Source organism: Neolamprologus multifasciatus, chromosome 5 (assembly GCF_963576455.1).
Source record: "Neolamprologus multifasciatus chromosome 5, fNeoMul1.2, whole genome shotgun sequence".
Classification (NCBI taxonomy): domain Eukaryota; kingdom Metazoa; phylum Chordata; class Actinopteri; order Cichliformes; family Cichlidae; genus Neolamprologus; species Neolamprologus multifasciatus.
In genome coordinates this window covers 28,970,090-28,995,099 of record NC_140443.1, presented here as the reverse complement: position 1 = coordinate 28,995,099, position 25,010 = coordinate 28,970,090, and the positions used below count along the sequence as shown (strand labels likewise).

The 25,010-nt window shown below is 42.3% G+C and overlaps 1 protein-coding gene across 1 annotated transcript in view; it reads right to left on the bottom strand.

Moving 5' to 3' along the window:
- Positions 1 to 232: 232 nt before the first annotated feature.
- LOC146518998 (inter-alpha-trypsin inhibitor heavy chain H3-like) overlaps positions 233 to 25,010 on the bottom strand; it is a 32,443-nt gene continuing 7,665 nt past the window's right edge. Inside the window, exon 12 of the mRNA XM_085158945.1 lies at positions 233 to 24,830. The gene's annotated coding sequence lies outside the window, so the exon portion shown is untranslated. The remainder of the gene's footprint in view (positions 24,831 to 25,010) is intronic.

Genomic DNA, 25,010 nt, shown 5'->3' with positions numbered 1-25,010 from the left:
ACTGCAGCAGACTCCAGAGGAGATGCCTATCAGCTTCTAGCTATGCTACGGCCTCGAGGAGAGAGGGAGGGTGAGAGAGAGGGAGAGAGAGAGACAAAGAGCGAGAAAGAAAGAGAGAGAGGGGTGGATACAGCAAAATGCACTGTATAAAAAAAGAACCAGCATCAGTCTGGAAGTTGGGTTGAAATAGTGCTCATTTAAATACGCCACCATGACATTTTAAAAGCTGGCGGGGGTTTTTTTTGCGTGGGCCAGATATTGACATGGATGTTTTACTGCAGCAGGCAAACGATTGGAACGAATCCTCAACGGGCAAAGGAAGTTCAGGAGCTCAAATGCCCTCCATTGACAAAACTATAACAGCAGTGTGTGAGATGTTTCCGATAACAGCGGCAGTGGAGGCCATATGAGAGTGTTGGCAGGTAGAGTGATGTATGGTGAAGCTTTGGGAGACTCACCCCAGTGACACGCCAAAGGTCAACAAGGAGCAAGACCTCTCCAGGTGTGGCCACTCGCCTCAGTGCCAAAGTAGACTCCGTGCTTTCCTCATGCCCAACCCCCGCTTTTTTTTTTATCCTCGGAAATGATCTCTGACAGTTTAAAATTATATGCAGTTCACACGTCATCTTTCACACTGACAGGTATTGTAAGGTGGTGAGCGATGATAGGAACAACAAAAAGTGGATACAAGGATAAATGTAATTCCTTTCTGCCGTCTTTTTCCCCTAATCTCTCGCTCTCTCTCTGATTACCAAGGCGGTGCAGGGTTATGAATCGGGTGGGTTAGCTGACGTAGTGGTAGACAGATCTAATGCGTGCTGTCTGCTGCATGGCGACTTCTTAGTTAGAGCGTGAGGGTGAGGAGGGGAGGGCTGAAAGGACTCGCACCGTGACCCAAGGATCTCCACGGCCTCTGTCAGTGGAAAATTAGATTACAACGGTCGTACTAGGGGGTGACTGAGGTGGGGGCGTCAAGAAGTCTAAATATGGAGGGCTCAATATGTCCATAATCACTTTATACAAGTTAGATGAACAAAAAAGACTTATCTCCTCTTCGCTGTCCAGATTGCCTGCGCTGTATATGTGTGAGTGTTAACCTCTGTGGTATCCAGACCAAAAAAACAAAAAGAAAGGAGCACAGTGGAGCACAAATGTTAGTGATATGTCTGAATGGATGGTTTTGACACAGTAGCAGCCAAAACAGGCCAATTTAGATGGTGCCATTCAAAATGTAGCCTTCTCGAAGAAACAAGCGCAAGCACATGACGCAGCATGTCTGCTTGAATTACCATTCGACACAATGAAATCATTAAAACCAAAGTGGAAAATTGATTTTGTGTTTCACAGAACTTTTCATAAACTTTTTTTTTTTTTACCAGGTCACAGGATATGTAGGGTTACGTGGCTGCATATGTGATGAAGGGGAGTACCAGCCTTCGCTTTGATAAGAATCATTTACATCCACAGTCAGGACCTGAAGATAATAGTCGACTCTATAAGAGAGAAAAAGAGAGAAATAAAAGGGGGGGAAAGGCAGGAAGGAAGAAGTCTGGTGGGCAGACACTGGGAGCAATCGAGGATGAATGGTGGCAGCAGACGGTGGCAGTGACAAGAAAAGAAAGGGAAAAAAACGCGGGAGGGGCGTGATGGACAGAGACAGAGCAGAAAATTGAAGTACATGTAACATGACACAAATGGACAAAAGTATTTAGCTAATGATTTATTATGAAACAGGGCAGGCTGCCTTCCCCAGCTCAATCCCCCAGCATAGCCCAGGCCCTATTGTAGGGAGATGGAGAGGCAGATAAGCAGGGCTGTAATGGTAGTCAGATGGCAGGTGGGCTGGCCGAATCCGGGGTTAATCACTGCTAAGTGCTGTGGAGAAGGGAGGACATGGGGCCTGGCTGAAACACTGTATCCTGGGGGGCATTGGGAGGCCAGGTAAGTCAGCCCAGGTAACTCACCTCGACGGCTCAGGGAGACAGCTGGACCCTTGCGCTGGTTGGCTAATGGTGTTAACTCAGGAGACTCGCCACAATGATACGTTACATCAACACGCTCCCCTCCATCTCACTCTCTGTCTTGCTCTTTCAAACCATGTTAGGCTCTTTTGTACGTGCTCCATCCTGCCTTATTGCTTGGAGCATTTCCGAGTAACACAAGTGATTTAATCTGTCTGAGAGGAAGGAGGGAATTCTGGGTACCAGAGTAACAAAACAGAGAGGCCTGTGGGCCTTTAAATGGCAGCCTTCTGAAGTAAAGAGAAACAACTTTTAGCTGTTTTTATTTCACAGACGAATGAGTATCAAAGGATAACTTGATGCATATTAAATTTTTATTCAAAACACGATGCAGACGATTGCAAATAGCGAAGACAGGCCAAAACCGGCATCGCTAAACCGTTAAATTCGGCCCCTCCAAAGTTATTTTCATTCATGTTTTTACTTAAAGTGCCCCCTGTTGGTAGATGTCGCCACGCTGAGCAGCACTAGCCTCGGGCATATATCAGCATAAATGAAAAAAAACAACAAGCAGACTCGACTGACACACCATGAAATGCAGGCCACAGTGCGTCTAAGCAGCAGATGACAAACTCATAATGAAGGCGGTAATTGGAACAACATTTCAGATCCATCGTGCACGTTTTGTTCTGATATCCCTGCCGCCATCGGGACCGTCTCCCAAATCATTCCCAAACGTCCGGCAAATCAAAACAAAACACTGGGAAAGGAACACAACTTTACAGAGCAGTGACTTCTGATGGGCCATTTCTGCTGGAGACTGAAGTCTGTGCGGAGGTGGGCCTCTTCACTAAGGCCTTAACATGAAACAGGCTGCTTACTCTGGGCTATGCTGAGCTGGAAACATTGAAGGCATCGGTGCACTGTTACTACAGCACACGAGCTGTTGTGTTTAGAAATAAAAGCTGCACAAAGGGAGTCCTTGCTGCATGCAATCTATCCTGGCGAAACAGGGATGTGAGGCGAACATGGACCTCCTCGATTTCCAGTCTGACACACACACACACACACAGTTCATTCTAAAACACAACTATCACTTGTGCAGCTTATTTCACAACCTCCTCCAATAAAATGGAGTCATCGTAAACAATAAATGAAGTCATCTTGTTTTAGACGAAGGAAAGAGGAGAGGTCAAGTTGAACAGAAAGCCTTAGTTAAATCATCTGCTTGTAGTAAACAGTTGAGAGGAACATCTATCAGCCAGGCACGTGCTGCTGACAGTATAATAATAAGGTAGCAAGAGCTGGAGCGTGCACTGAAAACAGATAAAGAAAGCCACTTCTCTCCAGAGACAGATGGAGAGAGAGAGAGAGAGAGAGAGAGAGAGAGAGAGAATAAAGAAAGAGAGGACAAACAAAAAGAGAAAAGTAGCTCATCACCTTTTCTATCAGCATGGCGGGTGGTGTTGGCACGAGCACACACAGTTTCACTGCACACCCTGTTCATAATCACAAGGTTACTGTTCATTGTTCCACACGACCCAGTGGACATGAGTGACAAGGTGGGCAGCCGGACTCTGCGCCACTGTGGGGATAATTACCTCATGACGACAAAGTGAACTTTGATGTAGAGTCTCCTGCTGTAATGCTTTAATGACCTTAGAGCTGGTATTTCTATACTTCTCTGTATGTGTTTGCGTGGAAAAAGCATGCACATGCTCCACACACATACATAGGTGCTGTAAAAGAGGACACACACACACAGGGTCTCTCACGCACACATTCACACACACATACTAAGCTTGAGCTGCCAGTAGGCTTGATGTCAATCAAGTGGGTGTCTAATTAAAAGTAACAGGAGGAAGCTGCTGGGGACAGCAATCGCTATCGGACTCCCATTTTCATATGAATGGCCTTTTTTAATTAAACTCAACAGCTAATAAGCCTCAGTATCCAGACCATGTAGCAGTTTAACAGACAAAGAGCCACAAAGAAACACACGCACACACAGAGGATAATGGGGAATGAGAGGTAAAGACAGTAGGATGAATAATGAAGAGTCAGAAGCAGAGTGATGCATTGCCTTTGAACCTGTTGGCTCTCCTTTGTTTGTGGAGGCGCTTTGCCAGCAGCTATTGTTGTCAACAAAGTTTATTTAGCGCTGATGGTATTAAAGAACACAGTCCAACAGAATTTGCCTTTGCCATTAGACAGGAAGAAATGAAAGAGGGGTAAAAGCAGGAGCGCGGAGCACTATCGCGTCCTCAGATGAAAAGGAGAGTCTACAAACAATTTGGGCACGTGTGTGTGAGTTACAGCTGAAGGCTAATTCTAACCGTGTTTGAGTTAGGGTGGCTGGATCAAACATAAAGCAGCATTAAAACCAAAACAGCTGTCTTTATTTAAGACGAGAGAGGCAAAACAATAAAGTGTTTCACCAAATTAATTTGGTCGTGATAAAACGAAACATGACAGAAGTAAACTGTCACAATAAAACGCAATCGTATCCATCGGTGGATTTAGCAGCTATTGAAATAAAATGAAAAGCGTACGATTCAGCGGCGTGGTTTTATTCCTTACTATTGTAATGTTGGGATTTGCGCTGCCAAGCTCCTACAGTAACATTTACCAGCTCTAAATAACGCTTTGTTCACGGCCCAGACATAATTAATGCACTGATCCTCTTCTATAATATAATTAGCAGGCCACTCAAATCTGCTATTTTTGAAAAAAAAAAAAGGGGGACAGATTTTCTTCTTCATCATCCCTCGCTCTTACATCAACAACATGCCAGCAATCGTAGATAATCGCGCCAGGTTGCCAAGACGTGTATGAAGAGAGAATGGGGACAAAGGGCTAAATAAACGCGGCATATGATTCCCATACTCGTAAGATTTCTCTGTGCAGGAGATTATGGTTCGGTTTTAACAAACAAGACAAATCTCCATTTTCCCAACCTTTTACAGCAGATAAAGGGTCTTGGATCCCTTTTCCACACTAAATCCCAGATCAACTTCTCCTTAGCTATTCAAACCACCCAGCAGGTTGTTTCTAAAAAGGCTTGAAAGTGAGCAGAGAGATAGCCAGCCCTGGCATCTCAAATGAGCTCTCTCTGCGCCGCTGTGACGTACGCGCGACTCGCTAATTCTCCCTCTTTCTCACTTCTTCAGAAACTTTTAACATCATGACCCCGAGAAACATTTGCAAACTATAACAATAAAATTAACATGTAATGAGCAAAATAATTGCACATCAAACGCTGCTCGACGGTGGAGCGCGAGCTCGGAAGAAAGGGCCCAATTTACAGATTACATGGCTCATGACTACCGAAGTTCAAAACACAGAGAAATTGGTTGTGAAGTGAGAAAAAAGGGCCCTTCCAAAACGACTCCGAAGCATTCTTTAAACTTGTGTAATGGATACGCTGCGGGCAACTGGGCGAATTTACCATGCAAAGAATCTCCATTCTGCACGCAGCACTTCAAAGGAGAAAGGAACTGAGTTTCAGGGAGCCAGTGGGCACGGGGAGAGGGGGGAATGAACTCGGCGATGCACATTTGTCTCCTGGAGTGACAGAAATTGGCGGGGGGTGTTCAAAATGAGAGATTTAGCTGATCTAGGGCAGAGTAGTCGTTCAGTCAACACCACAGTGCTTCCCCAATCTTCAAAAACAGAAGAAAATCATAATACAGAGAAGAAGAAATGCTGAGAAAGTTAAAATGGAAGGCAAATGAAAAGTCAGAGAAGATGGGAGACATTTTTCTCTCCGCTGCTAGCGAGAAAAAGCGAGCGAGAGAGAGAGAGGGAGAGAGCAAACGAAAGACGGAGAGATAGAAGATAGAACGAAAGATGGCTCGGGCGTTGTATTTTTCTCTATCGGGCAGCGCTCTTTTATGTAGTGTTGGTAGAGGAAGTAGAGGGGAGCGAGAGATTACATTAGCAATGATAAAGTGACCAACGACATGCCGTGTCTTACCATCAGATACACACCACCACAGACTGCACCAAAAAACAGTGCAGAGATAAACCCTGGACTGCGGTGGACAGCTGATATCGCATACACGTCTGATTTTGCCAAAAATAAAAACCTGGTGTGAAATGCTGGGGCTAAATTGTGTCGACGTGACTTTATACGTGTATACAGACACACGAAGCTGTATATTTTTGTTGCTTTTAAAGGTTCTTATCGCTAAAAAATGCTGAAAGTAGGCCAAAGAAGCTACATGCTAAATTGCTGAAAGGTCAAAAAGTAAAGAGCTTTCTCAACCAAACCAAACGTACCAAACCAAAGTGCTCAGAAGAGAAACTTCCCTCGGTCACAATGTTTCGTGCTCAGTTCTCCCATCGCCTCCACTTTCACCCCTCACTCGCTCCGTCTCTCCTCCATCCCCCCCTCTCTGTCTCACAAGGCTGTATCCTTCTCCCTTTCCTGGAGTCTTATCTGATGGGAGCTGTGCCACTGTTTGCATAAAACACTGTTTATAAGGGGTTGCATATGTTAAAACATTAAAGCGCACACTAGAGCACATGCACACACACAACTAGTGCTGCGCGCAGACGAGTCGCGCTGTTATGAGCTTGCTAAAAGCTGCGCCGCTGACATGGAAGGGATTTGTTCTTCGTACATATTATAGGGTACACAAAACAAAAATTACACTGAGCACAAATGTTTAACAACAGGCCATTGAATTACTAAACTCTCACCCGAATGCATTGATGATGTCGTATCAGCTGTTTTGCTCATTTTGGAAGCAAATCAAAATCTTAATCGTGCAAGCATGATTTAATTGTAACAAGTACACCAAGCTCAGCTGAATACTAACAAGGAAATCTGGGCTCTTAATTGATTTATCAATTATCAACAAGGTTTTCAATTTATCAGCTAACAGGTTCAGCACTAAATGATCAATCCCAGAAATGGTTACTATATATTAAATAAATTTAGTATTTGTATGTACAATGCCATTTTTAAACAAAGACAGACGTATATGCGTAGCATAGATAATAATGCAACTGCTGTTCACTAACGATGATAGCAGCAATTCACGCCATCGTTAGGTCTTTTATGAGATTGGATTATCCATTCACATGATCATGATCATTATATTAGCTTATTCTGCTCTCTTTGATAAAGCAGAGGCCAGTGATAATTGCTGTGGCTGCAGCTTAAACAAACCATTAGTCTTTCCATCAGTCTTGCTTCATTTTCCATATTTTGCCCAGTGTGCCACTCGCCTATTGCACTCAATTAAAATTCCGCCATTTGTTTTCCCTCAAAATTAGGTTACTTCTGCAAATTTACACTAATTTACTTAACGTGCGCAAACGTCAGGCTCCAGCCGTTCAAAAAGCTCAGCTGTTTGTTTAACATGCAACTTGAACTCTGTGACTTTTTACGTCAGCCCTTCCTCCACCGGTTGCCTCTCTGTCTCCATCCCGCTCCCTTAAACCCACAAATGACCCATTAATGCTTCATGTAGCTTAAGCCAGAGGCACCTTCCCCTTGGGTTGAAACTGTGAACTAGAGGAGGTTTGATCAGCGAGTTGTATCAAAATATCGAAATGTGGTTTTGACTGGTCAGCCACAGAACTTCCTGGGGTAGTTTTCCTCTCAGATCGCACCTCTAGAAAATGTCTCCCTGATCTCCCCGATGCCAACAATGGCTCTCTATGCTTCTATCGGTCGTGTCAACACGTCTTTTCCTGTGTGGACAGAGCCCTTTAAACTGAACAACCAGGGAGTAAGGTTCCCAGGAAGCCGAGGAGTGAGAGTTGTGTATAGATTGGAAAGGGTGCTGTCAACAAAGTCGAGCCTTCTGCCCTGACTCGTGACCCGACTACTTCCGGGTCGTGTCGCAATCGCCCTCCTGAAGGTTATTCAGAGTGCCAGCAGTGTTTCACATGACCTCCAACACATAACATTCCTCAGCACTAAAATCATGAAAAGCTTTTCCTTTCCCTCTCTCTCCTCTCTCCCACATATTGCACTTGTCCACTCTCTGTCTGCTTGTGTCACATCCGATCATGTCAGTCTAGCCACACAGACTGACTGAGATGTCGGCCATGGCTGTGTGATGTGTGGACTTTAAGCTATGAAAGGGAGGCGGGGGGGGCAGTGTTAGCAGCTGGGTCATTGGGGTTAATGAAGATCATAGCGAGCCTAAGGATCTTTTTTTGGGCACGCGTGACTGAAGATCATCATCCTTAGAGCTGAGAGTTATGCAGCTATGAACTCATGATGAAGCAATGATCGTGCTCATTTGTCATGTCTATGGGGTGTGTAACTCATTCACTCAATGAACGTGTCGTGCTTTGACACTAATAAATCTGATTACTTTGCTTTACAAGCACTCAGACCACTTCATGATGGGCACAGAATGCACCCCTATAAACCGCGCCCCATGAACCAAATTCTGCTTTTATTTTTAAAGTGGTGGTTATGATGGTGCATTCATCCACTCCATTAACAAACACGATGTAAAAAAAATTACAAAATTATAAAAAATGTAATGCAACACAGTACAGTAACCTTAATAGGTTGAAATTGAAATTAGGAGGTATTTTAAGCAAATTAAACCCAGATACTGTTCAGAAAAAAGAGAAACAGATGAAAACATCTGCTACTGGCTTATTCAGTTAATCAAACAAAAACAAAATACTTCATCATCAGGTTTGAGTTGCTGGACTTCAGTACCAGCACCCGATGACATTTTCCTTCGTAACTTTTAGTCACTCTGAAATCGATTTTCTGTAACAAAATAAATGCATAATTCTAAATTGGAATGTTTAAAACAGTTTAAACACCACACAAAAGTAATGTTTTACTACCATTGTTGTCACAGCCAACTTTTCATTTTTGCATTTAGGTTGCTTTTTAAAAGTCTAGTCTTTTCAAGCTGCTGACAATTAACAAAAAAACTAATTAGAAATCATTTTGATAATTAGGAGTGTGTGACATATCCACAGGATTATATCACAAAATTTCAAGTAAGTTTTGGATAATTGTATTTTTGACAATATCGAAACAGCTACTGAGTGTTTTTTTGTTATTGTTGAGTGTTGATTTTATTGTTTGCACCAATAAATGCTGCATGTCGGTTCAAACAAACAAAGGCATCTATCCTTTTTTCCAATGGGCTACTGTCGCTGATGATAGACTTGCTAATTTAAAGTGTGATTCTACTGCCACAGGCTGCTAGCAGCAGCATTATGGTGCAACAGTAACACAGCATAAGTTAAATTGCAGAACAAAAGTAGACTAAGTAGTGTTTTCTCTGGAAATTTTAACAAAAAATATCACATACATGCTCAGCACTTCATCTTGATAAGGACATAAACTAATGTAACTTTGTAACTCTTAGGAGCCTGAACAATATTGTTATTTAATAAAACTGAAAATGAAAAATATTTTCCAACTCGGATATTTTATCTTAGGATGATTTTTTTTTTTACCTTTACACCTTTAGCAGGAGCAGTTTTCTCACATATTTTTGTAAATCGTTGTTTGTTGGAAGTTGTTGAAGTAGCTCTTTTTACTAAATTATCATCAGGCTGACACACGGCTCTCGCTGTCAGACGTGTCTGGGCTTGTCTCGTGTGCTAGGGAATGTAAAGTCATGGCAACTCTATATCATCAGTACTGTGACATGACACATGTCTTATGACAGTATCATGGCTGATATGATATGACTCAGCCCTGCTACTAATAAATTCAATCTTTTAGTTAATTTTCAAGCAGAAATTCCAAACATCCCCTGGTCATAGTGACTTCAACTACAGATTTGTTATCTGCTTCATATCATTGGGTTTTGAACAGTGGTTCAGAAGGGCTTTCCAAATTACAAAAGACCACTTATGCTATATTTCACATTTTATAAACCAAACAATAGCAACAACTACGTATAAGATGTTAATCTTCTTAATATAATGATCACAGCGTACACACGCACAGATATATATCCAAATGAAACTGCACGAAATTATCCAAAATAAACATATTTCTAACATCTGTGTGTCTTAAAACGTTGATTATAAATCCCAACTTTTTTGATTTTTGTATATATTATGTTAATTCCATCATCCCCCCTGTGAATGCAATGTTCTGTTCTCTGTTTGTGTTTCTTTCACAGATCACTTTCAATATACTTTGCCCGTATGCAACTTAACAGGCACCATAATTTGCTCCCATGTTGAAATACAGAGCAGGTTGCTGCTAGTGTTTTAAAAATATTCTGCATTCATACAACAGTATATATGCGTGAAAACTAGTGAAAGAGTAACAATAAACCTTGTATCAGCAGGTTAGATGTGTACAAGCATCTTCATTCTTAAAATCTAACTTTTTTCATTCTCATTTTATTGCAAACATGTCATATTATGCTACATTTCATTCTATAAAATAGCCCACTTTGTCATTTACTCTAGTTTGAGACTCACAGAGAGCCTTTAAAGTTCTCAGTGAACCCCACGTTCTCATACACAGGCAGTCATGTCTGAACCCTTAGGGCAGATCAGAGGTATTGAGGGTGGACTGAGGTCACGTGATGCGTTCCCACAATTTAGAAATTCTGCATCAACAACAGGAAGTAGACTTTAGCAATGGCCTAATGGACAGTCATTATGCTTTCTGGCCCTGTTCACTCCCATTTGTTCTTCTAGTGTGAGAACATAGAGCTTCTAGCCCCCCGGCATATAAAGACAGTGATATCTGCACTTTGTTCATTATGCTGCACAAGTGATAGCCCATTTTCTCATTTCTTGGCTTTTATTCGTTTTAATTCATCCGCTAGTTGAGCCATTTCCCCGACCGTGCTGCTCTGCTCAGTCTCCAGGTCTCTACTCTATCTCTTAATTCCCCTGTGATTGGTGGAACTGAATGAAGCACCAAAGAAATAAAAAATGCATCTGCAAAGTTTCTACCGCTGCAAACTGCTACTAAATGTCTGTGTCTTTAAAGCCAAAGAAAAAGAAAAAAGGAAAAAAAAGCCATTCATTGTGTTAAAAAATTTGAGCATGTGGAGAGGTGGCAGTGATGAAGGCGGGTAATCAATGCATGCCTTTCCTCAAACACAAGACAACTTTTAATTCCTCCACTGTCTTTCTTCCAAAGTTAGATAACCTAGTATTGTTTGTTACAGCTGCTGACAGCGTTCTGTCTTCCTGTCTCAGCACCTGTCCACATGACTAAAATGGCCATGGATGGATAGAAGAAAGGCTGAAGCGCAGGCAATACGGCCGCAATTGTTAAAGTACGCTTGAGAGACAGCCAAAAGAGACAGACCCACCAAAGTGGGCCAAAAGAAAGCTAACTGAATGGTGTGCGCATGATGTGTGTGTATTTAGGGGGCAGCGTGGATGGGAGATGTCAACATTTTTCCTTCAGAGTGCCCATCTCCATTTGCATAATTTCCATTCCCCGCAGGCCACAAAGAAAGGACGGAGATGCTCATACAAAACCCAAATTGACGAGGGAACAATGGTGGCCTGAAGGGTCATTTTGCGGGGGGCTAAAATTTTCTAAATCAAGGTTTAATATTTTGTCAGGTTAATACTGGAAAGGCACTACTTTGCCAAAACTCAATCATACCTCGGCTTTGTCTGATTCGACGAGCAAAATACTCTGAAGGTGAACAGTCGTCAAATATTCAAGAAAGAAAAGAAAGAAAACAAAGCCTTTCATTTTTTTTATGTGACAGAATCGTACGATAGTGCTGGAAGACAAATATGAAAAGCATGTGAAAGCGCTCAGAGGATGGTGGACGTATCAGTGATTAATGCTCATCCTTCCAAACTTGGGTTTCAAATGCATAATTCAGCAGAGAGGACCCCTGAAATCATGTAAAACGTTAGCTTGTATGGACAAATGTTCAACAAAGGTTTGATTTAACTGAAAACAAAAAAATAGTTGCAGTTGCTCTATTGAAAGTTTTCTCCATTGGGTAAAAAGGTACACACAGCTGGCAGAGGGGCAGGTGTAGGGAGTGAGAGTGGATGATGTGAGGGCGAATGCGAGGGAGGGCAGGCAGGCAAAGATGGATGATGGATGGTGTTGATACAGAAGGCAGCAGCACTGCTTTATCTAGGCAGCACAAGGCAGACTTGCTGAGGTGATGGGTGGGCTGTCAGCCCTTTGTTTATGGACCACTGCCCATCTCCCATCTCCAATATGCCCCAAAAACTAAGATCATTCAAAAATAGGCTACTACCTACCGCCTTTTGTCTCTCCATCTCCAACTGTCACCCTTTTTCATTTTATGCTCTGACAAATGGCGTGAGGGAAGTTTGTTTCAGACGTACAGAAGGAAAAAGAAGGACTCTATAACAGAGTCCATTCAATTTCTCTCCTTTGATTGGCAAATGTGGGGGGAGGAATAGAAATATTACATTCATTACGATCATTTTAACTTTTGATTATGGACTGTGTCTCTCACACGTTTGAGTCGACGGAGGAGGGCAGAGAATAAAGAGAGACAGAGAGCATAGGGAAGAAGTGAATCTAATCCAACCACATCCCCACGAGTTGCACGCTTCCAATTAACAACTGCTTGGTTTATCAGTCTCGAACGGGTGATTGCTGTTTTTAATCATTTTCTTTCTCTACACGTTTTTCCCCTCCCTCCACTCTATCAGTTCTTCCCACTCTTATCATCTAACCCCCTCCCCGTGCTGTCTCGCTTCCCACCCCATCTCCGTTGAGCGCTGCCTCTGTTTCATCGTTGTTCTCGGGGAGCTGCTCTCTCACGCTGAGTCCAACATTAAAGCCGCATCTGACTATAAAATAAAAACTTTGATGTGTGACTTAAAAACCTGCCTGCGGTTATTTCTCGACCACTGACGCAGCACCTTCCACAGTTAATTATCGCACAAAAGTGAATGAAACTCCGAAGCTATTGTGTGATGGAGACACAACACCTGAAAAACAGGAGAAAAGAGCAGAGACCCGTGCACTGACCCACGGTATTAGGTAAAGTTTGAGTCTGTGGCTCTCGCCTGTTCTCCTGACTCATCTGGAAATGTAAGGCGTCTGTGGCCCTTTACAAACATCTCCCCTTTCAGCTGCCTTTGTTAGTCTGATTGATTTGAAGACCTGAAATGTGCCTGTCACCCTGATCGATCTGTCCATTTCACATAGGGAGGGTGGAGTTATCCCTCCACCCGTTGGCATGGTAATAAATGGGGGCTGACAGGCAGGTGACGGAGCAGCAGTTATGGCTTCTTTAATTTACCCGACGCCTCACACTGACAGAGACTCATAACAAGGTGACACGGCGCAGTAATGGTTACGCTCAGTCACCTCTTGTCGGGCAGAGAGATGGGAGCGGGGGCGGCGGTGTATGATTTGTGTGGATTTGGATCGTGTGGCGTTCGCTGATTCGACGCCGCTGCCTCTCCTCCCTCTGGTCAAGGTGTTATTGAGAGCGGAGCCGTTATCTCTGTCGATGAGGTCGCCCGCTGCCTCACTAACGGGAGCAGAGCAGCCACACCAATCCCCGCGAGCTCAGCAGTGTGTCTGGGTGGGTCGTTGCTAGCCACATCCTCCTGGGTGGGCCATAACTCATCCTCATATGGGGATAGGGCCTTATCTCAGTCCCCCTCCGCAGGCCTGCCCCTCGCCTGCTCTGTCTTGGAGAAAAGATTTTCTGGTGCCCCGGTGTGTGAGTTATAGTTGGGGTTAAGGTGACTGAATGGGCCCGTCTTTCTGGGTTGTCTCTGTGAATTTATGTCTGTGTGGGCAGAGGAATGTGGAGCTGCACGCGTGCACTGTGATCCTAAGATTTATTCATCATGCAAACACCCCTAAGTTGTGTATGCCTCTATTCTATGAGGTAAAACATTATTGTCACAAGTTATTCAATCATGTGAAGGGCATCGTTACAGTTACATCTGAGGGTCGTACCCCACCACCACCACCACCTCTGCATGCACATGCACACTCCCCTCACCCACCTACCCTATCCTCACCGCCTCTCTCTGTCATCTGGGCCTATCAATCAAAAATGTATTAAGTCCGGAGTCGGGGCCGATCAAAGGCAGAATTCCTGGGAGGAGAGCAGATAAGGCCTATCTCATTAATAAGTGCTTTACCATCGTAGGGGCCTGCGCGCCTCGCCACACCCAGCCTGCCTTCCTTTGATATCTAATTATCCATCCGTTTCATTCTGTCAGAGAGGGAGGAGAGGGACGACTCAGTGTCATCACAAGCAAAATACTGTTGCGCGCGCGTGTGTCTGCATGTATCAAGATACGGGCAAGGGGCTGCACCAAAACACTGTGACATGCAGCAAATCCAAACATGCAGAGAGTGGCACATGTAAACAAATGCAAATAAGATGTTCTTGCAGAAGCGGCTGGGCCTGTGTTTGTACGGCACCCCTCCTGAAAAGCTGTCACGCATACAGCGTGAGCCTGAGATGGAGAGAGGGATCTGTGTTTCAAACTGTTATTCCAAGAGCCAATCGCTGCTTAGAAGTGGCTTACAGACCTACCTTTTAACAATCTCTAGGAGCAATGGCTTCTCCAAAGAGCTGAGGAGGGATAAGGTTGTTGTAGGTGAGGAGAGAAACAAGACATTAAAACATCAAGGTAAGATATGGAGGGGAGGGGACAATGGGAGGAGGTTCAGGGGTTAAGAGGATTTTTTAAGAAACACTGGGTAAAGACCAATGGACAAAAGAAGAAGAAGAAATGAAGAAGGAAGGGAGAGGCAGACAGGAGAAATGAGAGAATGGGAATTGGGAGGGAGAGAAAGAGCAGGGCATTCTTTTCCCTCCTCTCCTTGGTTTTCTGTAAGAGTAGCTCAGGAAGATAAGGCTAAAAGGTCCGTCAGTCTGTTGTGGAACAATTCGTTCTGTGTCTCTCTCTCAAGATACTGCCTTTCTCTCTGTCTAATGGCACAACTCAGATTTCTAGCGATGCCTCTTGTGATATGGCTCATCTCTGGTGGCACAGTTTACTGACATCACTTGTCCAATACAATATAGTCCCCTGCAATAAAGGAACAAACCAGCCTCGAGTCTAATGTGACAGAAAAATTCTTAAAACACTTTGGGCTGTATCTCTTTAAAGAACAGCTCTTTCTTATAGCTAATATTCAAACCAGTGTCATTTATTGATATAAAGAAAGACTATTCAAAGGCACAATAAAGGGCTGAAATTATGTCTTCATTCAACCAAGCTGTTTAAACCCTCGTCCCTAATCGCTCAAAGCAGAGCTCGGAGACAAACACAAACCAAGGAGGATTTAGAAGAACAAAACCAACACAAAACACAGGCCCACGTGCCTAACAAAGACTCCAAAGTCTGCCTCCCGTCCCATTTCCTGTTTTAAAAAGAGACCTTCATCTCTTGCTGTTCCTGTTATGAAGAGACTTTCTTCAAGGAGGCGTGTCAAAGACATGGGTCACAATGTTTACAAAGACGACTTTTAATCCAGTCAGAGCATCCCCACAGCTTTTATTTCCTGTTTCATGGGATTAAAATTAAATGAAATATATTAAAACAAAATTAATTTATGGCTGAAAAACATTTTTTTTTCCAGTTTTAAAGGTTTGAAAGACTGAGCGGAAATCTACAAAGGTAATAATTAGCCAAAGAAGTACATTAGTTTCAATTCTATTTTGCATTTTTCCAAAGAATTTCTAATGCGAGTCCAGAAAACAATGTAAGACAGTCTTTGAATATTATTCAAAAAGACATCAAAAACTCTCAGTTTTTGGTTTTCCCTGTTCAACAAAAGTGACTTTCCCCATCCAATGTTAACACACCACTTTAAAAAAATCAGTGTTTTTATATGAAACAAACCAAGAGCAAAGGAACAAACAAAAAGTACAAAAAAAAGATTAAAAAAAAAAAGCCCCCCCTCCACACACACACACACACACCCTGCATCAGTACTCAATAAAGATACATATTAACACAATCCACTCCCTAGGACCTATGCCTTATGCATTACTTAAAAAATGTATATTTATATAAGGTTCCCAAAGCTAGATGAAGTCTTTACGTTTGCCTCTGTCAGTGAAAGTTAGTGTCTCCAGACGAAACAAGGCATAAATGGATTCACCATCATATTGACGGTGAATCCGAATTCTTTCAACACAGTCCCAACAGTGTTGTCTTTGAATTCAGCTTCTTTTTTTTTAAATACTCCAAGAAAATAGAGTTTGGGGCATAACAGGACTTTTATATATGTATATTTACATGTTAGCATACATCTCCGGAATATTAACAGGACAAGATGTAGCTCGACAGCAGTCATATACGTTTGCATCAACGCCAGTTTAAATATTCTGTGTATCATCTGTTTTTTTATTTTTTGCCTTTACTACATAGTCAAGTGAAGATGAAACAGGGAAAAAGGGAAACAAATGGGCAGCAAAGAGCTTTGGGTCAGGCGCAAACCGCTGCATTTAGCCTTGTAGCATATGGCCAAACCAGGACCTTGTTTTTTTCGTTTTAAAACAGGCATATGTCTGTGAAGGTTCTCAGTCATCTAGGTCATTGTAGTCTAAGTAGCTTGGAAATAAAAGTGTCTGGACTTCTTTAAGTTTCCTTGAAGACGTTTCCCATCTCATCTGAGAAGCTTCTTAAGTTCTAAGAGCAACAAGTGGATAATCCTAGATTTTGCTCTCTACCAGTTGCTCTTAGAACTGAAGAAGCTTCTCGGATGAAAAGTGAAACATCTTCAAGGAAACTTAAAGAAGTGCAGATGCTTCTCTTTCCAAGCTACTTAGACTAAAACAGCCATAATTCCACTTCGTCCAAGTGATAGCTTCTCCCATATCTATCTTCCAATCACTTAATTATCCTGTGATTATTCACTAGGATACATAGCTAATATCCCATAATACTTACACATGTCCTCTCCGTGATTTCCTTAAGTGCTGATGATGGTATGCACATTACGTGTTTATTCTTTAAGAGCATAATGAGAACATTATTTTAGCTGTAAATACTTGAAGAAGTGTTTCTTTTGAATCTCTGAGACAATTGGTCAAAGTTGTCTTAGAAAACTACCTAAAGGTGCATTTTGTGCCAGGTATAAACTGTTTATCACCCTAGATAGGTGTAAACTGGGACAATGAAGGTCTGTCAACCATATGTTTCTGTGCAGCATGCCAGACTGTAAATGTATTTTTAAAGAAAGCATCCATGGTAGATTTTAATTCTAGTCTTACCCAGGCTGCGGTAGTGTTGTATGGAAATAGCATCATGCTGAAGTCAGGTGAGCAGCCATTTAGCTCTCACAGGGCAAGTATAATAACCTAAGGCCAGGTCCAGGTTTCCTAATGTTCCATATGAGCCAACTAAATAATCTTTTATAGTTACTATAAAACATTTTTAGTAGCAGCAATGGGATTGTTTGAAAATAATGTGGGGATTTAGACATAATAGTCATTTTTAATATATTTATACATCCAACAATGGAAATACAAGTATTTGTCCTGTTACAATTTCTTTTGTGCATATTTGCCCCACTTGACATCACATCACATCATGAAACAAATGTTAATATTAGACAATGACAGCCTGAGTAAATGCAAAATGCAGTTTTAAATGAAAAACGAATCGCCCCTAAACTAAACTGGTTGTGCCGCTCTTGGCAGTGAGAACGGTTCTATCAATAACAGCAAATTATCCATGTCCTGAAGCAGCAAAGCAGCCAGATATAAAGGGACTCAAACCTTCCAAGACGTTCACCTTTTATCTCGTCAGTCCATAGAAGTTTTCACTAAAAGTCTTCGGGATTATCAAGATGTTTTCTGGCCAGCGTACTTTCCGAGATCTTTCGATCTACCTCACAGTCGAATCAGGATTTTCCTCTTGTCATCATTTAAAAACTACATGTTTTATTTAATTGTGTTATCTTGCTATGCTAATATTACATTTTTTGGATGGTCTTAAAAATTTAAGTGTGACAAATGTACAGGATGTACAGATCAGTAAGCGTCCAATTATTTTTGCATTTTTTAGATTAGTCAGAAAAGATATTATATAATCTGCAAATACAGAAATGTTATGCTGCCCTAAAATTGTGGAATCCTCGCCTTTTTGCACAAAGCTTTGTTGATAATTGTTTTTAGCTGGGGAGCTTCTGTGCAGATAACTACAAAGTATTCTAAGGATTTTTGTGTCAAATCCAATTTAAACTAATTGGTCTATATGATGAACATTCAGTTGGGGATTTATTTGGTTTTAATATGAGGGTTATTAGAGCTAATCTTAATGAATCTCAAAGAGTTCCTCTATCAAGGGACTCCTCATACGTATCAAGATAAGGGCTAGTGTATCATATTTGATCCATACAAATATTTTAAAATAAACATTACATTTTTTAAATTTGTCAAACGGTTCCATAAATGCTCTGTTTTTAAAAACACATTTTCTGTTCTTTATTTCATGGTACAGGCTTTAAAGGGTTACATTTTTTTTTTATAAAACTCTATCAGGTACTAATGTCTAAGGTCTTCCATTGTACTATGCAGTACTTCTTGTTCCTCCTCTGATAATGATGGCAGCTGTAGCTGGTCAAGAAATGCATTCTGATGTATATAATGACATATGAAAATATGTAACTATCTATCTATCCAGGATCCATTCCAAACTACCAGACACCGTCGTTATACTACTTACTGTTAGCTCAGCTTGGATTGTCTTTAACATCAAAGCAAACAATTTTCCAGCCTTTTCCCTCTTGGACATAGTAGGCTTGATTGACCCACATTAAACTTTTAGCCACTTTGTCAGCTGTTAGTTTGTCCTAACTGTCTCTAAGAATTAACGCACCAGTTAATCAGTGGATAATCAGCTGCTCTCTGTCTCACTCACTCTCTCACTAACCTTCTCTGTTTCTGACCTGTTGTGTATCTGCCTGAGGGTTTGAATAACTGTCTGGTGCCAGGCTGCCTCACCCCAAAGGCCTTGTGGGAGATGAAGAAGAGGTCAGCAGAGGTGTGGGGGAGCGTTGTTGGTGTGTGTCAATGTGCGCGTGTGAAGGTGCATGTGCTTGACTGATGCAGTTCATATACCCCGGATAGACAGAGAGAAGGAACGGAAGAAAAGGGTAGTGTTTCACTGACAAGACATGGGAATAGGTGGAAAATGAGATGACTGTACACAGTCATGGAAGCTAGAACGTTTCATAAGCAGTAAAAAAATAGGTACCAAACTATTATTATACACTCACATTTATTCTCAAAGCTAAGCAAAGCTAAGGAGTTTTGATAATTATAAATTATTACATAACACACTCAAGACACAAATGCGGCTGCAACCACAGCTCATCCTTTCACCTTGAATGGTGACTGGGTGTGAGAGAACACATCTGACCCACAGGCACATGAAAGCGAAGTCAGCTCACTGGAATGAACCTCTGATAGAGCTCCAGGGTTGCCTACCTGGGTGGCAGTGTGCCTTGCCCTATATCCGCGAATGAAAAAGTCTGGTTGTGATTTGGTTCAGCAGACACGAAGAGAGAGCAGAATCTTCCTTCACTTTCTTTTCTTTTTTTTATTCCCAGGATGCCTTGGCTAACGTGGGGTAGGAAGGGGTGACAGAGAGGTCAGGGGGGCTCCAGTTGACTGTGCCCGGAGGGGGAATCCTGAGGAGGGATAGTAGAATAGTAGGTGGGTGGATGGGTGGCGGGGTGGGGGTATCCCTCAGGAGTTTGGCCCCTCCCAAAACAAAACAAATAAACAGAGTGGTCCTCTGATCTAATCTGGCTCTAAATCTGCCCTCCAAACAGACTGCCTGGAAAGGCTGCGACGCCGGACAGCGGCCTGTCATATCTTTTACAGCAACTTTAAAGTAGCACGACCACAGCGCTTTACAGGCTCTTATCACTGTGATTTTACAGTAAAGGAAAACACTTTTACACTGATGCAGTTATGTAATCAGTGTAAATGTGAAGGGTACCTGCAATATTCTCCAAAGACGCACTGTATGTTTGACTCAACTATTACCGCAGACACCTAGATTGAATTCACTGACATTCAGTCATGTAGGATTATTTCCTGAGCTACCGCCTGAGAAAGCTCAGTGTTTGGCTCTTTAAATTCCCGCTCCAAACACTGCTTGTTTTTCTGTGTTTTGAAGCTTTGCTACAGTTTAGACTGTGGACTAAACTTCTCACTGTCTAACTGCTACCCCAACACAGCGTTAAACCAATTCCTCCTCCTTAGCCGAGCACCCACCAATCCCAGCGCGGTGTTCTGTCAGCTGACCAGTGAGAAAAGATAAGGGTGAGATTAGACCAATCAGGGGTCAGGCTGAGGTTATCACAACCACTCCAAAACTAAAACAGATGGAGAACGGAGCGCAGCACAACTCAACATCTACTGTCAGACTCATATTTGTAGGCCATGTATTCTCTCGCTCTGCTGGACTGGAAGAATGTCAGGCTTAGTTTTGGTTTTGAATTCTGGGTCATGTTGCTTTAGCAAAAGTCAGAGGCATACGATACGATACATGATAAGATTTGTAAGTCCTACACAGTAGTTAAACCTCTGCATAGCTGCACTTACATACTGATGCACATTGAGGCAAGGTTTCATCAAGTAAAATGTTATAGTGACCCTGTGATGTCCAAAACCCCCCCTGAAGGGAGCAGAAATAAAAACGTGTCCAGTTTGGCTTGAACATCTCTTCTGTCGTCTGTCAGTCTGCTTGTGCCTTTTCCCCCTACTTTGTCTATTTTTGCATAATTGTTTGCTTATTTTCTTCATTATCTCAGCATCTGGAATTCAACTCCCTGCAGTGATAAACATTAGGCCCCTCTCAGTCTCTTTCTCCTTCCTTCTCTCTCCAAATCCTTGCACCTAGATCAGATGTAATTGTGATTAACAACGCTGTGACAAGAGGACACAAGACTTTCGTCATGACGGAAAAGCAAGCAAACAAACAAACACGATGAGATAAAATAGCAAAAATATGTTCAACATCTTATCACAGATGCTAACTGTTTCCGTATGCGAGGAGGAGGAGGGGAGGCGGCGGCCATGGAGAGGAGCGGAGCGGTGCACATGAGGGAGTGAAAGAGGAACTTGAGAATATCCTCCCTGTGCCTTTGGCCTGCGCCTGACTTCAGAGCTAAGCCCGCTCTCAAGAGAAGGTCAACACCAGGTTCAACTTTTCACCTCGGCAGCCTGAGAGAACACACTAAATACCAAGGATTACACCAAGGTGCGCCGCAATATCGCCCAGCCTTCCAGGGCAATTCAGAACTGACCTACACAGCCCATTTAAAGAAAGTATAAAATGTCTACTGCTATAGGGTTAGATGCACTTAAGCGTATGAGCTCAAACAGCATTCATAAAATAAGCACAGAAATAAAAGTATTATTTCATTACATGTGTCACATTTAGCCATGCAGACAGTCTACAGTCAGGAGTCACGCCTTGTCCTTTATGATCTATATGTGAATACGCACGTGTGTGCTGGTACAGCAATGTCAGCGCAAGTCAGGTGTAACCGCACCGACAGACAGACGGGCAGTCGGCCGGCTGGCGTCAGCAGCCACACGCCTGTCACGACACACCGCACGGCAAGAAGTCACATACCGCAGCGCCCACACTGCGTGCACACAATGAGCGCTCAGTCTCCCGCATCACGCACCAGCGGCAGCAGCAATGTGAAATATTCACACGGGGACAAAAGGTGGAGAGACGGGTGGGCGAGGGGGGAAGACCTGCGAGGGGAGGATGGAGAAAATAGTTTAAGAAGATCAAGTTCAGAATGGAAAGAAGTGACAAGAAGTAATAACGTGACAAAGTCGGGAGATTTCAGAGAGATGCCATGTTGTGTGACTGAGGCAGGCATTCTTGCGTGTTCGTGGTTTGTGTACAATGAGGAAGAAAGGTTCATGAGGGAGAGATGATTAACTATAAAATAAGTAAGATGTACATTGTTGAGTAAAGAAAAGGACAATGCAACTATTTTTACTTCCATGATTTTCAGTAATAATCAACTTCTGCCTGAAGCAATTAGTTACAAGTCGTATAGAACACAAAGCCTCCTGTATGTGAGCATTTTCTGCTAGTCTCTCTTTTGCAGAGTTAACTGAATGTTTCTTGATGGGAATGAATTATTTCGTTTACATCTTTAGTATTGCTCTGTCATTATAGGACAGGTGACAGATAACTGATTAATCAAAATCCCAATCAACAGATTAGGCATCACCAATCAAAATAAAACCTTTTTTACTATTTTGCATGGAAAATTAGCCTTCTTCTTTAAAATATAATATCTATGCTACAATAAAATGTGAAAAATAATTGTACTGCTGTACATGAGAAACTGCAAAGTTCACTCAGGAAACTGCTGTATGCAAGCCTGAGAACAGCGCCTGAATTTACAGATACTACATGTTTGAAGTTCTCCTGCACTCTAGTGGAGGACCAGGAGATCTACACTTTAACCCTGCTGCTGCTACACAAACTCCTTGTTAAAACCTCCTTTAATTCAGATTGACCTGATGTTAGTGACCTTGTGGAGATCTGTGAGACGAATGGCAAAGATATTAATATCAGCCATGTGTGAAGAAGTCACTCGGGCATTTTCTGCAACGGCCAAACAGAGTACTGGAGTGGGGCCCTCTGAAGCTATTGCCCACACTGTGAGCCGTGGACATCTGGCGTTGATCAGCAAAGCTTACACTAACACATACATACAAAGAGATGGACACACATAGGCAAACACTTCTGCAAAGAACCCCCTTCAGAAAATCCCTCTCAACTCCTGAACTTCCGACATGACCTGAGTCAACACACTTGCCCTGGACCTGTTAGTGCACACACTGTGTAATAGGAGCTGGAGAGTTGTAACAGTACAAGGAGTTTTCACATCCTTCATACAAGTTTGCACAGCTATTCTCGGTAGTATATCACTTGGACTTCTATTCTCTGTGGCTAGCCAAACCCCAGTCCAAACCACCGGGGGTTTTCCCTGCTCAGAATGTGCCTTTGGGGGGGGAGGGGGGGGCTGGCTGAAACTTATTTGAAGGACAATTAAAATAAAAATCCTTTGTGCAGTAAAGACCCCGACTAAATTACAGTTGGCCTCTTTAGGAGCAGGGACTGGTCCCCAAGAGAATCACTGGCTCTGACGAGATCTGTTTTTATACTGGATAAGGTCGAAAAGACACAAACAAAACAAAACTGCGTAGACACACAAACACAATATATTTCAGGCTCACTGCGTTGGGGCAACTACAGCACCAAAACACCAATGCATGCAATAACATACAACAAAACTGTGTGTGTGATTGTTAATAAGACAACTGTCGGAGTCACTACATTTCAAAGTGAACATCCTGATAGCTCAACATGTCCTGAACTTTTCTGCTAAAAATATGTCCGCTGTGTAGTAAATGCCATGCAGTGAGAGTCGCATGTACATATTTCAGATAAACAAATAAAATTTCAATATTAGACACATAACCAGAGTAAATACAAATTGCTGTTTATAAATGATGATGTCATTTATTAAGGGATAAAAGCTATGAAACCTATCTGGCCCTGTGTGAAAAAGCAAATCCCCCCTAAACCTAATAACTGGTTGTGCCACTCTTGGCACTAAGAACTGCAATGAAGCATTTGTGATAACTGGCCAAAGGTCTTTCACATCACGGTTGAAGAATTTTGAACCACTCTTCTTTGCAGATTTATTTAATTGAGCCACATTAGGAGATTCAAGTATAAAAGGCCCGTTTAAGGTCATGCTAAAACATCTTAGTCCTGCTGCTTAACCCCCAGGTGCTTGAACTTCAGCACATGAACTGATTCCAGACATTTTTCCATTGAGATTTTCTTGCAGAGAACAAAATTCATGGTTCCATCGATTACAGCAAGTAGTCCAGGTCCTGAAGCTGAAAAAAGCCCCATTTTATCACACTACCGTCACAATCTTTGACTGTTGGTTAGTTTTACACCAGATTCAACAGGACTTAAATCAGAAAGTTGAACTTCAAGGTGTCTTAAAGCAAACGTGAGCCATGCCTTTGTGTTCTCTTTGGTCAGGAGTGGTTTTCTCCTTTGACCTCTCCCACGGATGACAATTTTGCCCAGTCTCTCTCTCATTTGTGGATAATGGCTCTCACCGTGTTTCACTGGAGTCCCAAAGCCTTAAAAATGGCCTCGTAACCTTTTCCTGACTGATAGACGTCAATGATTTTGGCATTATGTGCTGGTTTTTGAGATCTGTAAGCCTACATTGTCAGACTGGTTCTGTTTAAGTAATTTCTTGACTCAACAAGTCTGAAAGTAATCAGGCCTGGGTGTGGCACACTTTTCTTTTGAACAGACCTCTGCTCAGGTGGAATTCTGTATGGAATTAAATAATATTGCCAAAGAAATTGTATTTCTATCCACCGGCTACCTAGATTAGGCCAACTAAACATCACATTTATATTCGGTTTTGTCCAAACAAACAAACACAAGGTTTTCTAATTATGTGTCAGTGACCACAGGTATGTTCACTGTATCTGCACTGTAAAGGCTTTCTAAAGGATATAGTTTCGATTATTTATGACAAAATAATATTAACTAGAGAAAAATCCGTAGTCATTGCGAGGTGATACAATTTTGAACTGTTGTCACTGCCTCTTTTGTGTTTTTTTCTGTTTGATGTTTGTCTCTCTCTTTCTCTCTCTCACACACACACACACACACACACACACAATACCGCGTGATAACCATTTTGCGGTTTTGCAGTCTTGGAAGAATGACGTACCTCATATCCGCTCGTTTAAATCAGGTCTGTACCATGTTACCTGCCTCAGGTGAGTACCGTGTTCAGTGGGTCACTGCCTGTTAACAAATGGCTGTACTTGCTGAAGGTGTTTGTAAGGGTAGCCTGCACCGCAGGGCTCTGGCCTACACATAAGGCAATATTTATTTCAATGTGACGTGGTTATAATCTTTCCTAAAACAATTAAAAACCAAGTAAACATAACAAAGTAATTCTGGGTTGTTTATGAGATGTGATATTAAGCATATAAAACACGTAAAGAAGACGTTCGTGCATTAGCATCTTATAAGCTAGTGACCAGGTGG